This window comes from Equus asinus, chromosome 20, assembly GCF_041296235.1.
Source record: "Equus asinus isolate D_3611 breed Donkey chromosome 20, EquAss-T2T_v2, whole genome shotgun sequence".
Taxonomy (NCBI): domain Eukaryota; kingdom Metazoa; phylum Chordata; class Mammalia; order Perissodactyla; family Equidae; genus Equus; species Equus asinus.
Window position 1 is genome coordinate 76129840 of NC_091809.1, and position 26088 is coordinate 76155927.

Below are 26088 nucleotides of genomic sequence, written 5' to 3' on the forward strand. Positions count from 1 at the left end.
CAAAAGAAGAAAAAGTTTGTTTCAGCCATGTCAGCTTGGGAAGCAACTACTTCATCTCCTAAATGCAGAGTGTTCCTCTGGCCTTTCTTTGGTCAGGCTTGTGCCTCCAGGGTGCTCAAAAATGGTTTTGCTACGTTCTAAAAAATGAGGCTTAAAGAAAAGAGTGTTGAAAGAGAGAGTCTCTATCTCCCCGCTGCAGACCTGCACCTAAATTATAATAACTTTAGAGATCACCTTATCACACACAGTGTCTTCATGTAAGTGATCTCATTTAATCCTCATCAACACCCTGTCACATAAGGGGACACATAAGGGAACATAGCCACCTTTTTGTGTTTTAGAGAAATAAGGAAAATACTTATCACAGTCTATGGAACAGTCAACAGATAAGGATTTTTCACAGGATGTTTCCTTTAAATATCACAAGTGCCCTGTGAGGTGGGCAAAGTTACCCGCATTTAACATGAGTAAGCTAAGGCAGAGAGAGTTGGGCAGGTTTGCCCAAAGCCACGTACAGTAATCATCAGAGCAAGGATTTCAACCCAAGTCACAGAGCTATCGGGTGGTGAGGCCAAGCCCAGAACCCAAGTCTTTTCTGAGTCATCTTCCACCCTCTAAGAGCATCATGCTCATTTTCTCCAACCCAAGAAGATTCCTGAAACTGGGTCTAAGTGAACTTCAGGGTGATTCCTGAAATGCAACAGAAGCTGCAGAAGGACAATCTAAGTGGCATGACAGGTAGGGGAGAGATTCCAATCCATATTTTGTCCTACACTGCTGAGAGTTTTACACACACACACACACACACACACACACACACACACAGGGCTCTCTCTCCAGCAACAGCTGGCTTACTAGGAGCCACTTCTTCCTCCCTTGCGTCTTGCTGTCTATCTACTACTAATAAAAGATGTGCCAAGGGCTGGCTTCAACTTACTATAAGCTAATCGCTGCTTCTAACAATCAAGAGGCAGAAAAAAGAGCACTGGACTTAAGAGCTCTGCAGAAACTCGAGTTAGACTCTTAGGACCAGGGATAGAGTTTGAGGAGACACGAGGTTCCTTCCCCCACCTTATAGATACGGAAACCGAGGCCAAGAGAGAACACAAGTTTTGTCAAGGGTTTGGGAATGGCTTTGGAGTCAGACTGAACTGAATATGGCCTTGGCCAACTCACTGAAACTCTCTGAGCTTGTTTCTCCATTTGTTAGACTGTGATAATAATATGCCCTTCATAGGGCTATTGTTCAAAGATTAAGTGAGGAAATAAATGGACAGCGCCTGGCGCAAGCAAACAGCCAGTAGCTGGTGGCTATCATTATTACCAGAGCTGGGACTGAAATCGAGGTCTCTGGACTCGCTTTCTCCTGCCTCAGGGAGAGTCCCCCGCACCAGGGCGTGGCTCTACAGCAGCTAGAGTTTGAGGACCGGCCATCCCATCCTCACCTCTTGCGGTTGGAACGAGCCAAGAGAAACTGGCGGGGCGAAGGGACACTAAGGGTTAAGGCGATGAGCTTGAGAAAGCCCGGAAAACTAGAAAAGCGCCCCCCACACCCGGCAGCCAAGCTAAGTAAGCCCCTCCCCTCCGCCACCGGGGCGGTCGCCGCGCGCTCTCCCCCGCCCCTCGCTTACAAGACCTAATGAGCTCCCCCGGGAGGCCGAGCAGCGCGCCGGCCCGGAGAGAGGAGGCTGTGCCGCGCGCACCGCGCCGGGGCGGGAGCCGGGCCTGGGCTGCGGGCGGGAGGCGGCCGGGGGCGCAGCGGCCGCGCTGCGGGCCGCCAGGGAGCCGCGGCGATGGCGGTGCAGGCGGCGCTCCTCAGCACGCACCCCTTCGTCCCCTTCGGCTTCGGGGGCTCCCCGGACGGGCTGGGGGGAGCCTTCGGAGCCCTGGACAAGGGCTGCTGTTTCGAGGACGATGAGAGCGGGACGCCGGCGGGCGCGCTGCTGGCGGGCGCCGAGGGCGGGGACGTGCGCGAGGCCACCCGCGACCTGCTCAGCTTCATCGACTCGGCGTCCAGCAACATCAAGCTGGCCCTGGACAAGCCGGGCAAGTCGAAGCGGAAGGTGAACCACCGCAAGTACCTGCAGAAGCAGATCAAGCGCTGCAGCGGCCTCATGGGCGCCGCGCCCCCGGGCCCGCCCTCCCCGGGCGCCGCCGACACGCCCGCCAAGCGGCCGCTCGCCGCCCCCGGCGCCCAGACCGTCGCGGGCCCGGCCCACGGCAAGGCCGCCCCTCGGCGGGAGGCGTCGCAGGCCGCGGCGGCTGCCAGCCTGCAGAGCCGGAGCCTGGCCGCGCTCTTCGACTCGCTGCGCCACGTCCCCGGGGGCGCCGAGCCGGCTGGGGGCTCGGTGGCGGCGCCCGCGGCCGGGCTCGGCGGAGCTGGCGCTGGGGGCGCGGGAGGGGACGCGGCCGGCCCCGCGGGGGGTACGGCGGTCCCGGGCGCCAGGAAGGTCCCGCTGCGCGCCCGCAACCTGCCCCCGTCCTTCTTCACCGAGCCGTCCCGGGCGGACGGCGGCGGCGGGTGCGGCCCGTCGGGGCCCGTCGTGAGCTTGGGCGACCTGGAGAAGGGCGCGGAGGCCGTGGAGTTCTTCGAGCTGCTGGCGCCCGACTACGGCACCGGCACAGAGGCGGGCGTCCTCCTCGCCGCGGAGCCTCTCGATGTGTTCCCCACTGGAGCCGCCGCCCTGCGGGGACCCCCGGAGCTGGAGCCCGGCCTCTTTGAGCCGCCGCCGGGGATGGTGGGGAGCCTACTGTATCCCGAGCCGTGGGGCGCCCCGGGCTGCCCCTCGACCAAGAAGCCGCAGCTAGCTGCCCCCCGTGGCGGCTTGACCTTGAACGAGCCCTTGCGCCCCCTGTACCCCGCCGCCGCGGACTCTCCCGGCGGGGAGGATGCGCCCGGCCTCTTGGCCTCTTTCGCCCCCTTCTTCTCAGACTGCGCCCTGCCGCCGGCGCCGCCGCCGCATCAGGTGTCCTACGATTACAGCGCGGGCTACGGCCGCACGGCGTACTCCAGCCTCTGGAGAGCGGACGCCGCTTGGGAAGGGGCGCCCGGGGAGGAGGGGGCGCACCGGGACTGACTGCGAGGTCCCCTTCCCTCCCATTGGAGTCTGCTCGGGGAGCTCCCGCCGCCGGGTCTCTCCGAAGCGTAAAGAACGGTGGGGAAATGCACATGGAGATGAAACGGGATTAAAAAAAAAAAGAATTAATAAAAAAAACTTCAGAAAAAGAGATGAAGAGGAGTTGGGGGTTGATTTATCACAGCCTCAAGTGTTTTTAAAAAAGAGAAGCCATTGGTAGGTTCTTACTGGAACAGACGAGCCAAGAAACCAAGACGGGGTTTGGGGAATGGGGTGGGGATGGCGGAAGGGGCAAGAGGTGGCTTGTGTAGCCACCTGTCCCTTCTCCAATTTTCCAGCAAAAGGTCAGTGTATTTAGTGTAATTGCGCCTTTCAAACAGTGCCCTCTTCCCTCCCCTTTGAGTGCATTATGAATTAAAGCCTACGTTGAAAGAATGGAGCGGAGGTATGTTATTGATTTGGGTGATTTCTTAGAGGACGGTTTTCGTGTGGTCTCTACCTTGTTAGGTGAGAGTGTTACTGACACGAGGCCAGTGGTCCACTGCTGACCTCCGGTGTACTGGTCCTTGGGTATGGTCTCTTCTCTGCCACTCTTCCTCTTAAACTTTTTTCTGCTCCCTTTATCCTTCATCTTCTCTTTCCACCCATCAGTGCCCTTGCTTACTTTTGTTCTCTTTCTTTCCCTGGCCTCTCATTGCTCCTTTTTACCTGTCGGCTTTTCTTGCAAATCTCCAATGTAGGAGGCGTAAATCCGGCAAACCTGGGGTCCATTTCTCTCCTTTCCTTTTCCCATTCGTCAGCCACTTTGGGAGGAGGAGACTGCGCAAGTTAGAACCTCTTTGCATCTAAGTTTCCTTGTCTGAGAGGATGAGGATGACAATATTCCTCCACTTCTCACTTCCTCACAGCTTGTTGGGAGTTCAGAGCAGAAATTCGTAAAATGCCTTGAGGCTGCTGCAGTGCACAACTGGTGCTGCAGCAATGTATGTTTTCTATACGTATGTAAGTGGCCTCTAGTCATGGTAGATCTGTGAGTGCCATGCTCTTTTCGGCCCATCTCTTTGCTTGGTGATTGCCTTTTCCCTTGCAAGCCGTACACCCTCACTCCCCAGTCTCCTTCTGTTCTGCTCCTCCTGTTGGTTTCTGCCCCTCTGTGCTGCTTCACTCCTTATACTCATGCTCCCCCGCTGGAAAGAAATGGTGGAGTGAAGTTTCCAAAGCAGTATCTGTATTCCTTGAATGGCAGGTTTGATGAGTGGAATCTGAAGGGGCCCTGGAGAGAGGTGTCTGATCTGTTAATCTGAGGGAGATTTAGGAAAAAGTCAGAGGGATGTTTTAACCAGCCATGAAGTGGCAGAGAGGACACATGGCATCGTCAGGATGGTTGAGGGACGGAGGAGGAAAGACTGTGGGAAGTGAGCAGCTGGAAAGGAGAGAGGGAACCCTTCAGTTCTCAGACCTGCCAGTGAAAATGCATGAAGAGACCAACACCCAGGAAATAGAAGGAGATGTTGCCTACTGTTTAATTACATTGCCAAGGAGAGCTCTGTTCAAGGCAGCCAAGGTAGAAGATAAAAATATCTACATGTGAGACGTGAGAAAGTTGACACTCCAGCGTTACTGCAAAAGGTGTTAAAATCCAGGTTAATGTTTGCAGAAATTGAAAGTGCTGTAATATTTTTGAAAAGAATTTGTGAAAAAACAAATGGGAATCAAGCCATGGCAGATAATTTTAAATACTCTTGCCAAGTCACTTTCTTCTGTATTTTAAAATCTTTCTTAAGAAAGCACTACAGGAAATACAGCAATGAGTCTTGCTAACGATGAAAAGAATTTTCGTAACGCCAGAGACTTAGTGTCTATTGAATTTCTTTCAGAGCAGTGAAAAGTGATTAATTCCATGGTGTTAGCAGAGTATTATTCAACAATAATTTATCTCAACTACTTTATGATGAGGACAATCCAGGACAGAATTGCACAGTAGGAAGACTTTAATAACCCTGTGACAATTACTAAGGCTGTAGGGTCCCTGCGATATTTCTTTCTTAATTTCCTCTAGCTTAGTTGAACAAGGTCTCTCGTTCCCAGTATCTTGCTTGCCATGTCTTTCATTAATACTGAAAATGCCAACACTGGGTGTTTCCATCTGCCAGTGCCGAGCTCAGCACCACCTCAGGGAACCTCTTAACAGTCCCACAAGACAGGTGCCATTACTATCCCCATTTGAAAAGCAAGGCTCAGACAGGTTACATAACTTGTTGGAAGCAAGTATTGGATCCAAGATCCAGATCTACAAGTGTCCCAACAAGACTTGCCTGCTGCTTGCAAGGCTCTGCTGTGCTTTGTTACATGTATGGTTCCCAGTCCCCAACATACGCTGCCAGCAGGGTTTCTCAACCTCACTGCTATAGACCTTTGGGTGGGATAATTCTTTGCTGTGGGGGTTGTCCTGTGCATAATAGAATGTTTAGCAGCATCCCTGGCCTCTACCCACTAGATAGCAATAGCATTCCCCTAGTGTGACGATTAAAAAAAATCTCCCTTACCACGTGTACCCTGAGGAGCAAAATTGCTGCCAGTTGAGAACCACTATGCTAGCCAAATGTATAAGCAGCGTTTGGAGTGCCTGGCACTTTCATATACATGATCTCATTTAACTCTTACAAAGGCCTGTGCTTGGGTATTGCTATTATCCTCATTGTTATAGGTGAAAAGTGAAAAGGGCAAGGGGGGGGGGGCGCTAAATCAATCAATTTAGCTACATCTTATCTCTGCTAATTTACCAGCCCTGGACCAGTTACTTAACTGTATTGAGACACAGACTTCCCACTGGCAAAATTGGATAGCAGTCTATCATAAAGAGTTATCATGGGGATTTAGCATAAGGAATGTATAAATGCCCACCAACAGGGAGGGGATAGTTCTTGTACTAGGCAGCCAAGGCTTGGCATTATATCAAGGTTCCAACCCACCCTGTTATCCAGGATGCCAAGAATGTGTGCTTAACCACTATGCAGCCTCCAGATTGCCTCCTCTCGGAATCCTCTTCTCCCCACATTGCCTTTCAGTCTGAGCACATGTGTGTCTGGTCATGCTACCTACTGCAGTACAGTAAGGAGTGCCCATTAATAATACTCCTGCCAAGGGCTGAATGCATTGTTGCTTCCTCTCATATGTCGTTTTCTACTGCAACCTGTTAGAAAGTATTTTTGTCTCTTGTTTAGCCACATAATTGCCTATAGAGATTTCTTTTTAAGTGCAACAGTAGATATTTTTCAAGACCAGAAATGTTATAATATGTTTGTAATTGTATGACTTTGGACAGGCTGGGGATCCTAGCCTAGTTGATGATAATCGCTACACTGCATGCTGCATATTCATGATTTCCCATCTCAGCCTTGGTGTGTGGAATGTGTTTTAGTGTCTTCCTGCATCCTCTAAATGGCTGTCCCAAGCTTTTGCTCATCTCCATTCAGGCCTCCACCCTACCCTTCTCCTCACTCCCATGTCCTGACATTCGGAGAGCATCTGTTGCAATCCCCGCCATTTCCCATCCTCACTTTCACACGTGAGTCTTTCCCTCCAGCAGGCAGAACCTTTTCCTGCCCTCGAGACTCAGCATCCTGCCCCTCCTACTTCATGAGGACAAGATGCTGCTCCATTAGTTATCCTTAGTCTCCTGTCTCCTGCCTCACCCTCACTTTTTCTTCTCATCCTAGAAGTAAAGCTTTAGCATGGTTTAAAAAATAAGAAAGAAAGGGAATAAAGAAGGGAGAAACTCTCTCAACCCTGTTTCCTTCTCTACATGTTACTCTATCTTCTTTTTAGAGTCGAGTCTCTCAGAAGAAGAATCCACACTTTTTGCCTCCACCTCCCCTGATATTTAAACCTTAACTATTTTGAGTTCTAGGGTGACCAACCATCCCCGTTTGCCCAGGACTGTCCTGGTTTGAGCACTGAAAGTTCCACATACCAAGAAACCCCTCAGTCCCAGGCAAACTGGGACAGTTAGTCACTGTACTTCTGCCAACTGTTTCTCCCAAATTGCTCCCACGGAAGCCCCAGTCACCAACCATGGGACCTTTAGCCTCCAGCTTTCTTGACCTCTGTGCTGCACCTGAACAATTGGCTTCATCTTCCTAAAACTTTCCTCCTTGGGTTTTTGGAATCTGATTTTTGGTTTTCTCCTAACTTTCTAGCCATGCCTTCTTCTCCTTGCTGGATCTCTCATACACTGGTGTGCCCCTGGGATCCCTTACTTCTGCCCTTTGCTCTCCACACTCCACACATTCTTTCCGGGTGAGGGTGGCCCTTTCCAAGGCTTCAGCTAGCGATAATGCACTGATGACCTCCAAATCTGTGCCTGCAGCCTCGGCTTCCTTCCTCTGTCCTAGAGCCATTTCCTCACCATTTCTTAGATGGCTTCTCCGGGGGGGACCGTAAGCTCCTCAAACTTTATGTCCAAAATTGAACACATACACAACCTGAGTAGCCCACAGTCAACCGAGCCACACTCTTTCTTGTAGCCTTCCTCATCCTGTCCAAATGCTACCAAGGCCTATTCCATACTATCTCCTAAATCAATACATTTCAAACATTTTATTCATACCTTCAGAAAAACTTCATTTTATATTATATCTCAATACATCATATCCATATTCATATAAAATCATATACATACACATATTTAATAATTTAAATATTATTGGATTATCTATATTAATATTTGATGATCCGTTTTGCTAGATAATCAAAATTTTTTTTTTACAAAGCCCAGATGCTTGCTAGGAGCTATATGATACACTGATATTTTCTTTTCTATTTCTTAATAAATCCTGGCTATTATCCATTAAATTGCTTTTATGACTCATTAATGGGCTGGGCCTGCAGTTTGAAAGACGCTGCTCTAAGCATCTCTTGTGTGTCTCCTCCACTCCATTGCCAGTGTCACTTCCTTAGATTGGGCCCTCATCACCCCTCACCTAACCTACGGCAATGGTCTCCTGATGACTTCCTTGTCTCTGAACTCACAATCCCGTAATCCAACCTCCCCATTGCTCGCTGAGGTGACATTCCTAAAAAGCGCCTTGATGTTCTCACTCTTTTCCTTAAAATCCTTCAGTGGCTCCCTGTCAGTTCCAAGGTAAAGTTCAAAGGGCGTGGCTTAAACATGTGGCTCCTGCCAGCCTCTCTAGTCCCATCTGCCTCTCCCCTATGGTGCCGGTATTTCAGGAATTTAGTAGTAATTGTAGACAGGTGCTTGAATGCTCCATATCCATGTCACTTCGATGAATTTCTTCCTGCTCGACCTATGCCTAGAATGTACTCCCCATTTTCTCTGCTTGCTAATTTCTACTAAACCTGTCATTCTCAGCTTAAGTCTCAACTTCTTTTTTAACCTCCCTGGATCAATTATGCACCTCTACTCTGAAATCATCTGTGATACTCCAAGACCCCAGGCTTATCGTCTTACTGCAGTTAATTACACTGTTATGATAGTTGTTATTCCTCTGCCTCGTCTATTGAGGGCAGGTACTAGCCTCTGGATTCTTATCACTTTCTGGAATCTGGCAATAGTAACACATCATAAATGGTTACTGGATGAGTTTTATGGGGCTTTGGAGAACAAAAAGAAACTTCCATTCACCTGCACATTTGAGCTTCACCCCAAACTTGTCAATTGCCCATATAATCATATGCCACTATTTGTTGAGGACCTACTGTGCAAAGAGAGCCTCCTTTCTGTGGGAACCCTAATTGTGGCAGAAACTATGTGTGTGGCAACAACAACCGTACTAGTAATTTTACTGAACCAAAGGGCAGAGTTGTTTTGCTTGGAGCAGTGCATTTGGTGGTAAGCATCAAGGATATTGTGAGATGCTTTCAATCATTTGCTCCACCCGTAGAGTATGACCAGAACTTTCCCCTGTGACATCAACAATAGCTAGAAACCCTGTTCCCAATGAGTCTAAAACTGAATCGGACAGTTGAGACAACAGATCCATTGAAACATTCAGTGTCCATATGAGAGTGAAGAAACAGTACAATAAAATAATCTAAGAGATGTCACAAAGTACTAGATAGTTTAATTGCTAAATGAATGGTATGGGCAGTTCTTTTCACTTTCAAAAGGTGATGTTCTTAGAAACATATTGCAAGTTGAGAAAAATTGTATTTGTTTTCCTATAGAATGTGACAGAAGGAGGGTGGGGGGAGAGAGAGAAGCAAATATGAGGCTAGATTCCTGGTAAGGGGCTCAAGATCCACTTAATACCCATAATAAATGTCAGAAGTTGACTTGTGCCCCCTCAAGAAGATAGATTGAAGTCCTAACTTCTAGACCCTCACAATGTGACCCTGTTTGGAAATAGGGTCTTTACAGGGGTAATTAAGTTAAAATGAGATCACTTGGGTGGGAGCTAATCCAGTATGACTGGTGTTATTATAAAAAAAGGGAAATCTGCACACAGAGATAGATGTTCACAGAGGGAAGACAATGTGAAGACATGAAGAGAGAAGATGGTCATGAGACAGGAGTGATGCATCTATAAACTAAGGAGTACCAAGGATTGCCCGCAAACACCAGAAGCTAGAAGAGGCAGGAAGGATCTTCTTCGAGTACTTCACAGACTGTGACACCTACCGACACCTTGCTTTCAGACTTCCAGCCTCCGGAACTGTGAGACAGTGAATTTCTGTTGTTTTAAGCCAGCCAGTTTGTGGTATTTTGTTTCAGTAAATCCCTTGTTATACATCTTTTGTTACACAGTAACACTACTGTGTTACACATCCTTTGTTATTAGGAAACTAACAAAATAATGAACACCATGACAAGTAAAAATTAATCCTATTTATTGTGCCACACAAATTTTTGTGTGTGTGTGCTTAAACAAGACCTACGTAACCATGCCACATTTGTTTTAGTTTACTTCAGGGAATACTAGGAAAGGGACTCTGTACAGATGTAACGAAATCTCTAGGCACTGTCTAGATTTGAAGGAGGGGTTCTCAGCAGCTGCGAATGCTGGAAAGTGGGCTCAGCAGTTCAGTTCGTCCCCAGGCTTGGTCAGGAGGAGTTGCATCTGGCCAAGTGTTGACACCGACTACTTGTTACACACTCGGAGGCTATTACTGAATCTCATTGCATCCTGCTCCACTCAGCCACAAATACGCAGTGTCTAGGCCAGTAAGAACCTATCCTGACAGTGAGGAGGGAGTCTGCTCCTCACCAACAGTGGGTCTAATGGCCACCTTGCTACCCTGTGGTGGTGATGAGGAAGCTGGCAAGCATCTGTGTGCTCAGGATGGTGCAGCCTTTCCCTTGCCCTCCTTGGTATGTGCTATATGCATGGCTTTTGCCCTGTTTCCCTCTCAAGTTCAGCTGGGTCTGGAGCTCTACTGGGACACCTGGTTCACTTAGCTGGGGCTGGCAAACTTCCTCCTCACTGGACTTTAGGCTTGAGAGTGCAGGCACTATGTGTACCCTGTGTGTGTGTATACCTCCAAGGACTATCTGTGTCTGACATACAGGGACGCAAATATTTATCATGTGAACAAATTGTCAGCCTTCTTTGCTGTTGGCAAGACCCTGTCCTTCCTTGCTACTAAATTCTCTGCAAGTTACAACCACCGCTTCAAGTAGAATCAAAGAGGCCTTGGAACTAGAATGCTGCCTCTCATGTGACTGCTGTTCATGGCGTCTAACAACTCTGAGTGTCTGATCTGCTCTTCTCATCCACGCCTCCCCTCAACACATATCCACGTCCCACCTGCCTCGAGGACCTCGTGACTAAGCTGCTTTCCTGGCTCCTAGCCCTAATCAGTGTCTCTAGCCCTGTTCCAGTTTATTTGTAACATTTACCCCACAAAAGAGTCCCCTCTTCATTTCCCTGAAGGAGAAGTTTTTGTTAAAGTCCGAAATTGGTGGAATTGTTGAAAACACATGAAATTAACTATGTAAGTCATAGTTCTATTTGTTTGGCAACAGCATAAAAATAACTTCATTTTTCTCAGGGTAGAAAATAGTAATCCAGAAATATCAGTCAGGAGGAGTGATGTCAGCAAGATGGTGGAGTCGGTGATCCTGGCAACAGTACTCTTCACAGAAAGACCAACTAGCAACTATCCACAGACGCCTTTGTGAAGATTCCAGAACCCAGGAGTGAGGCTGAAACACACCCTTGGACCACAAAAACTGAGAAACACTGCATTAGACAGGTAAGAGAGGTGGTTTCTCTTTGACCACATCACCCCTCCTCCAGGCCAGCATAGCAGCCCACCTAAAGGGCCCCCCTGGTCCTACAGTGTTTCCTGTGGGAACAGAGAGCCCAAGGTGGACATTAGGCCTCCCCAGCTTTCTGGGATGCTTCCTAGGAGGCCCACTGTGGTCTTGCCTTATGGGGACCACTGGACAAATCAGCATGTCTAGACCAGCTGATGAAGAAGAGATGGAGGCTCACAGCAACCAGCATGTGGATCTTGGCGGATTGCATTCTTTCTGGGGCTGGCATCCCACATAAGAGCACAGCCAGAGGTCCTGCCTGTCCACAGAGCCAAGCCAATGGCTCCTACTGTCCAGGGAGCTCGGTTGGCAGTTCTGCCCAGTTTGGGTCCCCAGCCAACAGGCTGTCCAGACTGTAGATCCCATCTATGGCCCCACACGAACAGAGTGGCAAGCCTGCCTAACTGCTGATCATATCCTCCAGCCCTGTTCAACAAGAGAGCATGGCTAGAGACCCTGGGCAGTCTCAGAGCCCAGTTTACAGCCCTGCTTGGGCAGGGAGCGAAGCCAGCATCCCTGCTTAACTGCAGAGCATAGCTTGTGGCCTCGCCCTACCAAGGAGCCTAGGCACCAACCCTGCCCAGTCTCAGAGGCCAGATTAATTGCTAAACATAGCCTACGGCCCATCCTATCAAGGAAGCTGGATAGCAACCCTGCCCAATAGCAAAGCACAGCCAGCAGCCTGCATAGAGTCTAGACTGTGGTCCTGCCCAACTATGGGGCACAACTTGTGGCTCTGCTTGATTATGAAGTCCAGGCAACTGCATTTTATGAGGCCAGTATTACCTGATACCAAAGCCAGGTAAGGACACTAACAGAAAAGAAAATTAAAGGCCAATTTTCCTAAGAAACAGATGCAAAAATCTTCAACAAAATATTCGCAAACTGAATTCAACAGTATGTTAAAAGGATTATACACCCTGATCAAATGGGATTTATTCTAGAAATGCAAGGACAGTTCAACACATGCAAAGCAAGAAATGTGATACATCACATTAACAAAATGAAGGATAAAGTTCATATGATCATCTTAATAGGGGAAGAAAAAGCATTTGACAAAACTCAACATCCATTCATGATGAAAACTCTCAACAAACTGGGTATAGAGGGAATGTACCTCAACATAATAAAGGCTATAGATGACAAACCCACAGCTAACATCATACTAAACAATGAAAGGTTGAAAGTTTTTCCTCTAAGGTCAGGAACAAGACAAAGACAATGAGGCCCACTCTCATTATCCCTATTTAACATAGTACTGGAAATCCTAGCCAGAGTAATTAGGCAAGAAAAAGGAATAAAAGACATTCAAATTGGAAAGGAAGAAGTAAAATTGTCTCTATTTGTAGGTGACATGCTCTTCTATATATAAAACCCTAAAGACTCCACCAAAAAACTGTTAGAACTAATAAACAAATTCAGTAAAGTTGCAGGATGCAGAATCAACATACAAAAATCAGTTGCATGTGGAATATAAACAAACATGTGGACAAAGAAAACAGTTCAGTGGTTACCGGGGGAGGGGGTTTGGGGGTGGGCATAGGGGGTGAATGGGAGCACTTATGTGGTGACAGACAATGATGTAAACTATTATGAATCTCAGGTAAATTAAAAAAAAATCAGCTGCAGTCCTATATACTAACGATGAACTATCTGAAAAAGAAAACAATCTGACTTACAATAGCGTCAAAAAGAATAAATTACATAGAAGTAAATTTAACCAAGGAGGTGAAAGACCTGTACACTGCAAACTATAAGACTATGATGAAGGAAATTAAAGACATAAATAAATGAAAAGCAATCCCAGGGAGCTGGCCCGTAGCCAAGTGGTTAAAGTTCTACATGCCCTGCTTCAGTGGCCTGGGGTTCGTGGGTTCGGATCCCGGCTGCAGACCTACTCCACTCATCAGTCATGCTGTGGAGGCATCTCACATACAAAGTGGAGGAAGATTGGCACAGGTGTTAGCTCAGGGCTAATCTTCCTCAGGAAAAAAAAAAAGAAAGGGAAAAACTATCATGTATTCATGGATTGGAAGAATTAATATTCTTAAAATGTCTATTCTACTCAAAGATATCTTCAGATTTAATGCAATCTTTATCAAAATGCCCCTGGCATTTTTTTCTCAGAAATAGAATAAACAATCCTAAAATTTGTATGCAACCAGAAGAGACCCCAAATAGCCAAAGTAATCTTGAGAAAGAAGAACAAAGGTAGAGGTATCACACTTCCTGATTTCAAACTATATTATGAAGCTGTCAAAATGGTGTAGTACTGGCATAAAAACAGACACGTAGACAAATGGAACAGAATTGAGAGCCCAGAAATAAACCCAGGAATACACAGTCAGCTAATATTTGACAAGGATGCCAAGAAGATTCAATGGGGAAAGGATAGTCTCTTCAATAAATGATGTTGGGAAAACTGGATGTTTACATGCAAAAGAATGAAATTGGACTCCTATTTTACGCCATTCACAAAAATTAACTTGAAACGTATTAAAAATTTAAATGTAGCACTTGAAATGGTAAAACTCCTAGAAGAAAACAGGGAAAAAGCTCCCTGGCATTGGACTGGGCAATGACATTTTGGAGATGGCACCAAAAGCCCAAGCAACAGAAGCAAAAATCAAGTGGAACTACATCAAATTAAAAAGTTTCTGCACAGCAAAAGGAGCAATCAATGAAATGAAAAGGCAACCTATGGAATAGGAGAAAGTATTTGAAAACCACACATCTGATAAGGTTGTCTGATATATCCAAAATATATAAAGAACTCCAATAACTCAATAGCAAAAGTCCAAATAACTCAATTTAAAAATGGGCAACATACAGATGGCCAATTGGTATATGAAAAGGTGCTCAACATCACTAAGCATCAGGGAAATGGAAATCAAAACTACAGTGAGCTATCACCTCACACTCATTAGAATGGCTATTACCACAAAAACAAGAGATAAGTCTTGGCAAGGCTGTGGAGAAAAGGAAACGCTTGTGCACTGTTGATAGACATGTAAATTTGTACAGTTATTATGGAAAACAGTATGGAGTTTCCTCAAAAGATTAAAAGTAGAACTACCATATGATCCAGTAATCCCATTTCTGGATATATATCCAAAGGAAATGAAATCACTGTCTTGAAGAGATTCTGCATCCCCAAGTTCATTGCAGCATTATTCACAATAGCCAAGACACGGAAACCACCTAAGTGTTCATTGATAGATGAATGGATAAAGAAAATGTGGCATATGTATATGATGGAATATAATTCAGCCTTAAAAAAGAAGGAAATTCTGTTATTTGTGACAACATGGATGGACCTTGAGGGCATTATGCTGAGTAAAACATATGTGACAGAGAAAGATGAATATTATAGAATCTCACATGTGGAATCTAAAAAAGTCAAACACATAGAAACAGAGAGCAGATTGGTGATTCCCAAGGGGCTGGGAGGTGGGGATAATGGGAAGAAGTTGGTCAAAGGGTACAAACTTTCAGTTATAAGATGAGTAAGTTCTGGGGATCTAATGTACAGCATGGTGACTGTAGTTAACAATACTATACTATGTACTTGAAAGTTGCGAAGAGAGTAAATCTTAAATGTTCTCACCACCACCACAACAAAAAAGGGTAACTATGCAAGGCGATGGATGTGTTAACTAACCTTATTGCCGTAATCATTTTGCAATATATGTGCTTATCAGATCATCACATTGTACACCTTAAATCTACGCAATGCTATATGTCAATTATATCTCAATAAAGGTGAAAAAAAGAGAAATGTCAGTCAAGCCATCTTAAGGAAAGACCTCTCATCAAATCCAAATAATAAATGTACCAAAGTGCCATTTTCATCATGCCTGTGTGGACAAGGCTGCTGGGTTATGACATGTGAAATCATGGTGCTTCCAGCCTGTGAGCACAGGACTTTAAGGATGTCTAGGATTTGGAGAACTGCTGGAAGATAGGGGGCATTTCTGGTGAGGGAAACTGCCCAAGTGAAAGGATTCATTCTGTTAATTTAGTGGCTTATTCAAATATCATTTATAAAGCTTCTGTATTGTGCCCATTATGTACCAGGCCTGAAGATGTAGACGTAAATACAGCACAGGTCTTAATTTCAAGCAGCCCATAACCTAGTGGGACAGATAGACAACCAACACATAATGAAAGCACGTGAGATGGGTGCTGCAGCTAGGCCATGAATGAGGTCCCGTGTGACGAAAGAGAAGGTCACGGCTCTGCTGAGGTGTATCACAGCTGGCTCCAATGAGCTGTGTCATCTTTCCTTCATTTCACACATTTTCATCAGGTCTCTACTGAGGGCAGGTACTGTGCTAAGTGGTGGGGATATGATGACGGGGAGGATGGACATGGAAATACGCAGGGTCCCTGCCCCAAGAGAGCTTCTGCTTGGCTTCAAGCAACAGAAATCACGTGTGAGGAAAAGTGCAAGAGAGTGGTCGTATGCCCTGTGGAAAAGAGAGGGAAGGACATGACAGGCATTTGCAGAAATTTGATGTGGGCCGGGGTTGACAAACGTGTGGCAGGAGCCACTCCTCACTCCTGCAGTCAGGGCCAACATTGCTAATTTAACAGGGGACTCTTGCTGTCTGAGCCTGGAATTATTTCTATTTATTACCATCTGCCCAGGTTAAAACCTGTTTTCCAGCCGGCGTGCAGTCAGTGCCCCAGAACTCATCCGGCGCTGGAAGACTGATTCACACTGTCCAAGTTCACAAGAGGTTCCAGTGTATAAACCGAAAGCCCTCTTGCTAACACACAGTGAGAGACATAAACAAATCTGCTCATGTCTGACCAGGAAAATCTACCTACACAGAAGACATGAACACCAGAGCAGCAGGCAGTGTGCAGGAATGTGCAGCAGGAGGAGTAGTGTAACTTGTATGAACGACTCTACAATTTGGGGACAACTATGGCTAGGTTTCTTTTATGTTCAATTAATTGCTCAAGCACCTAATGCCTTATTTGCGTAAACTCTTGGTATCGCTCCCCTTAGAGTCTTGCCCTCTCCCCAGGGCATGCCAGAAACCTGGAGGCTTACGCAGTCCAACAGACATACAGTCCAAAAAGGGGACTCAGTCTGGCTTTGCCATTCAAATGAGTCTGGAACTGGGGTCTGATAAATCTGCTACTGTCAATGCCTGTCATGCAACTCACGCTCACAGAGTTGTACAGATCATCCACACTGCAGAGCCTGCACAGCCAAGGAGATGGGTAAGCCAAAGCTTACTCTGGTACCCCCAAGCTGTGCACTCAGGGAAGAGGACGTCTTCTTTTTTAAGTTTGCACAAAGGCACTATGTAGATAGCTATGGCCTTGTGGGTCACCACTGACAACTGGTCCTACTTAGAAGAATGGACCTGCAGGTGCAGCTGCTCCTATTTGCTAAGACCTCATGTGCATTGTGGGAAGACGATCTCCTCCCTCAGAACCGGGGCCCAGGAGCACTGGGTCAGGACTGGTTCTGGAACCATTACCTCCAGACCCAGCAGCACCAGTGCTCTCCCTCTTCTCATTCAAGAATCTACTTGGTCATCAGCTTTTTTTAAACCCTTTCCCTGAACTATGGGTGTCATGGACTGAATGTTTGTGTTCCCCTAAAATTCATATGTTGAAACCCTAATCCTCAGTGTGGTGGTATTTAGAGATGGGGCTTTTGGGAGGTTATTAGGTCATGAGGGTGGAGCTCTTACACATGGGATTAGTGCCCTTATAAGAAGAGGCCAGAGAGCGTGCTCAGTCTCTTTCTGCCACGTGAGGACACAGAAAGAGGACACCCAGGACTGGGTACCTGGGCCAAGTGGTTTAGTTTGTGCACTCTGTTTTGGTGGCCTGGGGTTCACCAATCTGGATCCTGGGTCCAGACCTACACACTGCCCATCAAGCCATGCTGTGGTGGTGTCCCACAAAGAAAAGCTAGAATGACTTACAACTAGGATATGCAACTATGTACTGGGACTTTGGGGAGAAAAAAAAAAAGAGGAAGCTTGGCAACAGATGTTAGCTCAGGGCCAATCTTCCTCACCAAAAAAAAGCACTGAAAAAAAAAAGAAAGAAGATAGTCATCTGTAAACCAGGAAGAGGGCCATCACCAAGAACCCAACCATGCTGGCACCCTGATCTTGAACTTTCAGCCTCCATAACTGTAACACATAAATATCTGTTGTTTAAGTCACCCAGTCTATGATAATGGTTATAGGAGCCTGAGCTGACAAAGACAACGGGGCTTCTCATTTTTAAGGCTCCCTCAGTGTTCACAGTTTATTTCCTTTTCCTGCCTATCCTAGTCTAGCTGGCAGTTCCTACCTTCTGGTAGGGGCCACTGTGGGTGAGGCCTGGCTACATTAGTTAGGTGGTCCGAATGTTGAGGGGCATCTCTGGAGTCACTGGAGTCAGAAACCAATGTTAATTCCTGCATTTCCCTTTCAGTTGTGCGCCCTTGGGTAGATTCCTAAACCAGAGCCTCAGTTTTCTCTTCTGTCAAATGGCAATAATGATATCACATAGGGTAGTAGCTGCGTTAGATGTCGTATCTAGAGACCCACGCATTATACAAAGACCCTTTTAAAAAGGTAACTATTATTGTTACCATTATTGCGTAAAGAGTCCTCAGCAGAGAGCAGGGAAAGCGTCTCCGACTTGCCGGTCCTTTCTCTTCCCTGCATCCAGTGAGAAAGGGCTCCGGACGCCCCGGGCTTCCCATCTCAGGATTTAAAAGGTCCCTGGAAGCTCTGGGGCTGAAAACGCCCCATCCCTCCACAATGACTCGGAATCCGTGACTAACTGGCCCCCTTGCGTGAGCTGGTTCGGAAAGCAACGGCGGAGGGAGCGTTTACCTCAGGTGACAAAACCCAGCCCCGCACCAGGGACCTGCAGCAGCGGCGGGGCGGGAGGGACCAGCTTCTGCGGGTCTGCTCCATCTCCCGGCGGGGAGCAGGCCTCCCTCTGCGGGGCCCACGGTGGGTGGTCAGCTTTGTGCCCAGGGAGTCCTAGGACACCAGAGTTCTGGGTGCAGAGCGCTGCTCCGAATCTGATCTCTTCATCAATTCTGCCCAAAACGACAGTATTTCAATGCGTGGCAGGGGATAAAGCGGCCCAGAGAAACTTGGGGCACATTTGAACAGTAGCCCAGAGCTGGGATGGAATCTGAATCACCTTGGCACAGGCCCGGGTCGTGGGTTGCTGCCAGAACATTGTAAGAGAAGCCATTCTGTCCACACAATGGTGAGGAAACAGGAAGCCTGCAGCGTGCCTTTGATTCCTGTCCTCTCCCTGAGCAGGGCTACAATTCAGCAGGCAGGGCTTGCCTGGGCTTCTGTGTGTTTCCACATACCCGACCGCTGAGGGCAAGTCGGAGAACAGTGGAAGGTGGGGAAAGCGTCACAGTTACAACAGCCACCCTGGGCCTGGAATTGCCGCCCTGTCCTGGGCTGGAGCCCGGTTGACCTGCACTCAATTCCGCTCTTGCCTTCTCCTGGCCATGTCATTGGCAGAGTTATCAAATCATTCGAAGTGTCTCTTTTTCTTATCTGGAGAGTGGGAATAAAAATATTCGTTGCTTTTCAGGATTGCCGTGGGGATTAGAAACCATGTACAGTATAGAGCTGCTGGCAAAGGGCCAGCACACAGCAGGTTCCCAGGCAATGGTGAGTATGTCATTTCTGACACTTGGGTGTCACCAAATCTGCCACTTGCAAGCACTGGGTGAGTCAGTCCCTCGACCATTTTTGAGTATCAGTGTTCTCATCTATAAAATGAGGAGGCTGGTGTCTCCACATGGTCGTTGTGAGAAGAACTGAAAATAAACAGCCTTCAGCATAATGTCTGCCATGTGCAAGGCATTAGTACATATTAGTAGAATCTGAAAATCACATGCTCAGAGAATGCCATCCCCTCTCTAGCTGTGGATTTATTTCTATTTCATTAGAGTCTAAGGAAGATCACAGTCCTGTTGGCCACTCAATGGTTTCTAGTTCTAAGCTGATATTGTAGCTGACTTTTAGGTCAGTTTGATATCATTTCTTCTGAGTGAAATTTTCATTTCGTTTTGGCTAAGGTAAAAGTTTCAAGCCTGAAAGCAAATCATGGATTTACCCTGGAGCGCAGAATGGTCCTCAGTCCTGGCTGATCTTCAGAATCGCCTGGGGTGAGGGGAGGCCTTGAAAAACAGCCACAGCTCCACCAACATCCCCTGAAGTGGCTGGTGCCGCAGGGCCAGGGTGGGAGCCCGGTTTGAAAACCACCACTCTGTGCCACGTACTTTGGACAGATGCTGGAGGACTGGCTATGCTCCATTACCTGCTTGCTCCTCAGCCTCTGTTAACAACCTTCTTGTTTTTCTATTTTCTTTATTCACGTAGTTGACAAAATGTACAGCTAGAGCATGTAAAAGGTGGGGCTAATCTTGACATTGCCCAAAATTATAGCATCGCGTTTAATGGGGGAGAGGAAAAAGTTCTTCTCTAAACACCAAAAAAGAATTTAAATACTTATACTCTAAGTGGCAGCAAGTGGAAAATATCAGCCCTTTTGGCCAATAAAAGTGTTTGGCGTTGGGGCCAGCCTGGTGGTGCAGTGGTTAAGTTCACATGCTCTGCTTCATTGGCCTGGGGTTTGCCGGTTTGGATCCCGGGCTGGGACCTACACACCACTCACTAAGCCATGCTGTGGCAGCATCCCATATACAAAGTAGAGGAAGATGGGCACAGATGTTAGCCTAGAGACAATCTTCCTGAAACAAAAAGAGGAAGAATGGCAATGGATATTAGCTCAGGGACAATCTTCCTGAAAAAGAAAAAAAGTTTGGTGTTATAGTTAAAAAACCTATTTTAAGGGCTGGCCCCGGTGACCTAGGTGTTAAGTTCAGCACACCGATTTTGTTTCCCGGGCAAGGACCTACACCACTTATCTGTTAGCGGCCATGCTGTAGTGGCGGCTCACATATAAAAAGAGAAAGATAGGCAGTGGATGTTAGCTCAGGGCAAATCTTCCTCAGCAAACAACAACAAAAAACCCCCCAAAACCCTATTTTGAGAGGAAATTTGGAAATGTGAATTACAGCCTTAGCCTTGCCAAAATGGGCAGGTTGCTTAAACCTCCCTGAATCTCAGTTTTTTCCTCTGTGAAATGAATATGGTTAATGAATATGGTGATGACATTACTTGTCCTGCTTACTTCACTATGCTGTAGTGAGGAGCAAGAAGTCAAAGGATTGGCAGTGTTTTATAGAAAGCAAAGCACAGAACAATGTAAAGAATCATGAGTTTTGTGTCTGCCCCTAACTTGCCTTGTGACCTTGGAGAAATTTTTATTTTAGTCCCTTAGTTTCCCCACCTGCAGAGTGAGACCTATAATGCCTAATGCCAACCTCACTGGGATGTTGTAGGGACAAGTAGAGGGTGTTTGTGAAAGCACTTGAAAAAGCTGGAAATCTGTATTAAATTACAGCAGTATTATAGTCTCCATTTCACAGATGATGAAACGGAGTTAGTGTGAGGTGGTATCCCAGTGAACATTAGGGGCAGAGCTGGGGGGCTCGGGTCAGGCCTTGTGGGCTCAGCATCTCTGCTTCCAGTGGACATCCCCCAGGCTCTGCTTAACAAGTCTAGCTTCTGTTTTCTCTCAGTTGCTAATCTTCCTGAGGTGGAGGCAGGCCCAGACTCACTCTTTGGGTGAGGCCAGGAAGAATAGCACCATTTATATCTCTGCTCAGATGATCAGAAAATACTTTTATCTTGCATCTCTGAAGAGCATCTCAGATCGAAACTTGGGGAATCCAAAGGCCTACAGATCCATCTAGTGGTGACACACGCAAATGACTCCATCATGTTTGTCAATAGCTTCATTGGCACAGAGGTAATCGGAATGGATTTGTTTTCTTCCTTTCTTAAATTTGTGTCTACCCTAGCAACCACCAAACGGAGATTGATGTAACTGTCCACCTTCGCTGCTTGTAAACCGGACAGTGGAGTGATGCTGTATGAAAACTGGAAATCTCTACGGACCTGAACTGCTACAAAGTCATGGTTTCCACTCTTAGCTTCTGGCTAGCAGTTAGATGTGTCCATGTGCCCATCAAACTTCCCCTGGGTGATTCTCCATGCTTTTTATCCTTCTGTGGTTTGATACAGATGGGCATGGCAGTCTTGGAATTCATGTGTTGTAGGTAGAGCCGCAGAACGGAAGGAATCCAGGTCTCCAAGTCATCATTTAGAGGACTGCACCAGTCAGTGAAGAAAACCTCTTTTGAAATTTACATGAGCAAGAAATAAACCTCTGTCATGTTTGAACCATTACATGTTTGTTTGTTACAGAAGTTAGAGTTACTTTAACTGATGCAGGTGTGCGTGCTAGTTGCAGCTCATCAGATCAACAATGGGAATTAGAGACAGATTGACCATGAAGCCAATGAAGCTCCATCCTTAGGGCTCCTCACTTGCACAGGCCCCTTCCAAGGCCCAGGGGGTGTGTGCATGGTCCCCTGGCAGTGTGTTCATATGGTTATCTTTTATAAAATTTGCAAAAGTGAGACACTTTTAGGTGCACGCAATTGGTTAGGATGGTAGTCTCTCGCCTCTTCAATCTCTCCTGAATTACACTCTATTTTGTGTTGGATTCTACTGTTGGAGAGGCTGTGGGAATGTTTGGGATCCAGATAATGGGAAGTTGAATGGAGGCACATTTAGTCTGAGTTTAGTCAATGTATTTATGTGGTTTTCTATTTCTTCCATGGAGACTCAAGCTATTGCCAGCTGTTCAGTGTAGGAGTGGTTTCCAGGAATACTCACAAGCTCAGTGTGCAGCTGTTAGAGAAGGTGCATTATCAGAGGGCGTCCTGCAACAGAATTTGTACTAAAGTGCTGGGTCCAGGAAAAATGTGAGCAGTAGAGGAGAAACAGGTTTGAAATGCATGTGATCAGAAGGTGGGCTGTAGAAACTTGTTCTAATCCATTAGACGTCTAAAATTATAAGCAGAGTGTATAGTTCTCATTGATGCTTTGTCAAAACTGAATTTCTCTCCTGTCAGAATTATACTTGGTAATTTTTAAAAAGCATACATAATTCTAAATACACTTTAGATTTCTCCTCCTTTTTGATGGGAATAGCAGAATTGATAAAGCTTTAATACAGCATTTAAACTGCGTTTCCAAAAGATGTTTTGGAACATGTTAATAAAGGAGAAATTACAGACTTCTGATTTGACCTTTTTTTTTAAAAAAAAAAACCGGCAAAAGTTTATTGTCTCATAGTTCCTGAGGCTAGAAGTCCAAGATCAAGGTGTCAGCAGGGTTGATTTCTTCTGAGGGCAATGACAGAGACTCCTCTATACCTCTCCCCAGCTTCTGGTGGTTTGCTAACAATCTTTGGCATCCCTTGGCTTGTAGATGCACCGTCTTGACTCCTGCCTTCATCTTGACTTGGAGTTCTCCCAGTGTGTGTGTCTGCTTTTGTGCTGATTTGACTTTATTTTACAACTTTAAATTTAATTTTATATTTAAATTTGGTTGTTTTCAATGAACTGAGAGAGAATAGAGATAAAAGTAATAGATTGTCAAGCAAAAGCAATAAATGAGGAAACTAGTAAAAATATTGTGACTTCAAGAAGTGAATTGAAACAAAATTTTTTTCAGATCATACCCAAAGCAGTTTTTTCTTTTTTTTTGAGGAAGATTAGCCCTGAACTAACATCTGCTGCCAATCCTCCTCTTTTTGCTGAGGAAGATTGGCCTTGAACTAACATCGGTGCCCATCTTTCTCTATGTTATATGTGGGATGCCTGCCACAGCATGGGCTGACAAGCCGTGCATACGTCCACACCCGGGATCTGAACTGGCAAACCCAGGGCCGCCGAAACGGAATGTATGAACTTAACCACTACGCTGCCAGGTCAGCCCCCGCAAAGTGGTTTTAAGCCACTGAGTGTGGTGATTTGTTACGGCAGCAACAGAAAACTAATATACAGCCAAAGAGGATGGGGCCAGCAGTCTGTGCTTGAACAAGCCTTCCAGGTGGCTCTGATGCACCTGGAGTTTGTGAACCACCGCATGTCCTTACCTGCCACACCACATTGCACTTGTAGGTTTCTGTGCCTGTCTCTGGATTGCTCGAGAACAGGGACTGTGACTTCATTCTATATCAGTGCCCTGTTCCCGCCGACCACTGTCTTCTTGTACACTGCCTGGTACAAGGATGAAGCTTGTCTTTACTCTCTGCTACTGCTGCTGGCTGCCTAGCTGTGTGGCCCCGCTTAGTGAAGTTAGGACCTTTGTTGGACCAACTGGCCTCACCTCTGCTGCCCTACTGGGCTGTTGTTTGGGTTCTAGTGACAGGTGGTGTGGGAGGCTCTCCATTGTCACTGAGCTCCTCTACTGTCACTGTCTGTTAGGAAATCCCTTCTGTGGCGCCATGCTGGGATTTGTGTCACCGTCACTTTCATGACCATTTCTTCTGGTCTTGGGGCTAAGTAAACAAAGGGTCTTTGCACCATAACCTTTTAAAATCCCCCACAGAATTGGCTTCAACTTTTATTTTCTACAAACTTGTCCAGCAGGGCCCATTCAGGGATGGCCAAGTAGATTTAGGGCCACCATTCCATAGCAGAGCTTTCAAATCAAAGAATGTGCAGACATCGTCGCTGGACCGCCTGTCTCTACCACGTGATGGTTCTTGCTACTTGAGCAAGTTACTTAACTTCTCTGTTTTGGTTCTCTCTACTGGAAAAGATAGATAAAAATATCTACCTCATAGTGTTGTTATGAGGGATTAAATGAGAGAATATGCTCAGATCGTGCTTGGCACCTGGTAAGTGATCATGACTAATAATTGAATCAGCAGTTCAGTTTTTTAGCAGAAGGGGAGTCCTTTCCTCATTACAATGATGCCTCCCCTCACAATCTCGTCTTCTACAGCACAGGCAGTTGGAAGCTGGGAAAGGGGAGAGGGAGGAGGAAGCATTCCAAGCTTGAGACTTTTCAGTCAACAAATGTTTGTTGAGTGACTTCTCCATTTGCCAGGCTCTCTGCTGAGCACTGGGGTTGCAATGGTGAGCAACATGCACATGGTCACTTCCTCCCTAGAGCTTATAGTCTAGTGGGGACACACGTTTTAACAATAAATCACACCATAAGTGTATGACGTGGGCTCTGATAAGTGTTATGAAGGTAGAGTATGTGTTGTGTGAGAGTGTGTGAAAGGAACACCAGGCTGAACCAGTCTGAGAAGACACACCTGTCTGCTGCCCAGGAGGGCCTGGCTCATCAGAGGCCTATTTGCTTGGTGGGGGGGCTTCTGAGGAGTCTTCTGAAAAAGATTTTCCCATGAGGTGAAAAGGAGCCAGCTTGGATAGACTAAACCTAACCAGGAGGTCTTGGTAGCAGGTTGGGGGCAAATTTGAATACAGTGTAGTGTCAGCTTTTTCGGTTTGTTTCCTCATCTGGTCCCTGCTGGTTCTGGTCTGAGATTTCAGAAAGTGGAGAAGGGGGTGGGATGAGGAGAGACAATGTGGCCCCCACATGGTAGCTGTCTGGCTTGGCTCCTGAGCACAGGGGAGACATGCTCTGGGAATTCTTAGAAAGCCTCTGTAGTTATTTTGCAGAAGTTAAGGTTCTTCATACACAAGTGGAGGCAGGAAAGAGTGGAAATTGGATTTTGAGTGTTACTGTGACCCCAGTCTCACTCATAGGCAGAATCTGAAGCTTGGGGCAATGTGGGACCCATACACATTTCAAGTATATTCTTCCATTGCCCACAGCAATTGTAGACTCTGGGTTGTATCACAATATACCAGACACAGGGTTGGCATTAACATTACGTGACACGACTTGTGCCTTGCTCACGATTTGGAAGGGGATACGTAGAACTCCAGTGCAAGCCTGACCTCGACCAGGCATTGTGTTAGAGGATCCAGGTCCCCAGTGACTTCACAGTTTTGCAACATTGGGAGGAGGAATTGAGATCTATAATACCGATATGATTCCGTCATGGCAGGAAAGACTCAACAAAAATTACTCTTATATACTTGGACCTAAACTGATTAAGAAATGAGTCACTGTGGCCATCTGCTCATCAAAAACGAGGGCAGAGGACACTTGGCATGTCTTTTTTCTTGGCCCGGGAAGGTGATCTCCATGTGGTTTTGACAGAAACAATTCCATTCCGGAGTCTACTTCATTGAGTTTTTAATCCCCTAATTAAAGCACTCTTCTGGATTATCCAAATACATGTTCTGGGACGAAATAGTTTACAAGATTTCCCTTTTAATGAATCCCACTGAGATCTAACAGAACCCTAATTAGTCTCCTTAATTGGCATATTCTACATGAGGCTCAAGCCAACTGTTGATACTAGAGTGTCTTCACTCTGCTAAGAGCTTCAGCCCCTGGATTTTGGCAGTTATTATTTACCCAGACAGGTGGTGGCTGGGCCTATCATCCCAATGACTTGTGCACCTAGAAGAAGAGGACAAATGTATGCTCAACTCAAGAATATAATTCTCGCTCCAGAAAGTGGCTTTATGAATTAAACAAACTTTGCTTCCAATTTTGTAGCCACCACTATATAACTCTGGGTCACTTATTCAAAGCTCCGTTTGCATAAGAGTGTGACATCAGCGGGATATGTTAGGCTGCCTCTGAGAGTTGGTTTGTACACCCTATTCGTTGTCTCAGGCCCAGTTCCTACACCGGCCCTCTGTCAAGTCATCTTTGACCC

General features: G+C 46.5%; 1 long non-coding RNA gene across 1 annotated transcript; it reads left to right on the forward strand.

Moving 5' to 3' along the window:
• Nucleotides 1-1053: 1053 nt before the first annotated feature.
• On the forward strand, nt 1054-22472 carry LOC123278585 (uncharacterized). The gene is made up of 4 exons (XR_011495793.1): nt 1054-1569; nt 11091-11294; nt 18946-19025; nt 21287-22472. It is a non-coding gene; the product is annotated as an uncharacterized lncRNA (long non-coding RNA).
• The last annotated feature ends 3616 nt before the right edge of the window (nt 22473-26088 follow it).